This window comes from Cupressus sempervirens, chromosome 1 (assembly GCF_028749045.1).
Source record: "Cupressus sempervirens isolate cs-2001-9-10 chromosome 1, ASM2874904v1, whole genome shotgun sequence".
In the NCBI taxonomy this organism is placed as follows: Eukaryota; Viridiplantae; Streptophyta; class Pinopsida; order Cupressales; family Cupressaceae; genus Cupressus; species Cupressus sempervirens.
In genome coordinates, this window is record NC_143118.1 from 647,742,473 (window position 1) to 647,744,695 (window position 2,223).

Sequence of the window (2,223 nt, forward strand, 5' to 3'; positions counted from 1 at the left end):
AATTTTCTTACATTTAAATCTATACATATATTTTATTTAAACTTAGAAAGATACCTTCAATTTAGAGGATTCTATATATTTTATTATATGTTGGGTGTTTGTATAATAAAGAGCATTAGATAAAATATATTGTTTGATGAGGGAGGTATAAATGACTATTCAAATAAATATTAGATTATTTAAACTTTAATGAAACTATTTGAGTTTGAGATAATGTTAAAAAATATATTGTTGTCTTGAGACTTATTTTCACTTAATTCAATTTTGTACTCACATAGAGCACAGGATTGCATTAAAAAAGAATATTGCTACATGACTTATTGGATTCTTTTCTTAAAAAATATAATGCCCCTAATAGTTGGGACTTTATATTTCAGCTAGTGAAAAAGTTGGGGGCAATGACTCATCACATCAACTAAGACATTTTGTTGTTGTTTGTCAATCATCTCAAGTTTTTCAAATGTCTTGACTATTTTTATTATTATATTAATTTTTCAATTGAATTTAATATACTAAATAATAAAATTACTTAATAATAGAGATAATTTATAACATGTATTCTTTGTGTAACTTTAATGGTATATTTTTTGTTAGACAAAAAAATTGTTCTACAAACATCCAACTTCTAATCAAGAATCCAATTTATATACGAATAGAAAGATATTTCACCCTTATAGAAATAATCTTTTCAATAAAATAGTGATGATTAAAATTTCAAGAAAATAAGACAGGATACATTGTTACTTCAAACCAAATTCTTTAATCATCAAAATAGAATATTGATTTCAAAATTTTAGAAATAATCATTAAATAATTAATAATTTTTTAAATTTATTTTTTATAAAAAATATAATTGAAGTTATAATTTGAATGACAAATATAAGATATAAAAAAACAACTCTCTTTCAAAGATAATTTAAAATTTAAGAATCACACTTTTCTATTTTGCATTATTTAAAGTAAAAGTTTCTCCCACATATGTTTAAAGCTTTCACTAGTTAAGGTACTTAGTTGATCTTCCATGTTGTAAACACAAAACATGATTAAGAGTAAACATAACAGAAGGGTAGGGTAGGTTTAATCAATTGTTGATAATGAGGTTACGATATTTAATTTAGAAACTTGAGCTTAAACAATGGCTCAAGAAATTTAAGAAGAATCTGATCAATTAAATATGACACGACTTCCAATTTATTATATTTTAAATCTTACTAATCTAAAGAAGTTCCAACTAATTATTCTGATGGATGTGAAAAATTAGATAGGCATGATACAAACCTCGCGACATTAGATTCATCTTCAATATTTCGATGACCAAATTGACTAAAACTCTGAACCAATACATCTTCAATCATCTGCAATATAATTACGAATAATTCACGTATCAATCAAGAAACTTCCCAGATGCCCATTAAACCTATCAATCCAATTAATATATTACAAAATAGCAATCAGTTGAAACACCTCAATCAATCGCCAGCTTGGTTCAGTTCATGCAGGTCTAATAAATGCTTCAACTTGGGAGATAAATGTTGCCTGCACATGGTCGACTTTACGGACACTTGAACAGAACGTTATGTTGCGTATGGAACAAGGCATTTCACATGTCTCAACATTTTTAGAGGTTGTATTGAAACGATCTTTTGTCGACAATACTTGAAAAGCTCTAAACGTACATGTCTTTCGCTGGCTAAATACTCATTTGGGAGTGGGTCCTCAAGCCTGTAAATTTAACCAGAGTGGCCCCTTGACATCTCTTGTACGGCGAATCATTGTGGAGGGAAAATGCGATTACTGTAGTGAATGTACGGCAAATAGAGTAGCAGTTGGATCAACAGTTTGATTGCATGACCTTCGATGAGGTAGATCACACTAAACGTCCACGACCATGCACAATAGGAGAGCTCTAGTCCTAGTTCTTCGCTATTCTCTTATGAATGAATGAAAGAAGAAAGAGATGATCATGAGGTCAAAATAGTCTCAGATTCAAGTGTCCTGATACTAGTAATTGTATCTTGGTAATTACTAGTAATTGTATCATGGTATTTAATGGGTACATTGAGAAGTTTGATAGATTAATTAGAGAAGATCATCAATTTTGTCAATGCAATTAGAAAATAATTGTTATAAAATGATGTTTTTTGTGCTACAAAAGCGATTGTGTGAGTAAGGGAGAGGGAGTGTTGACGACCTTCCCACTATTTGAAATATTTCTATTTTCAA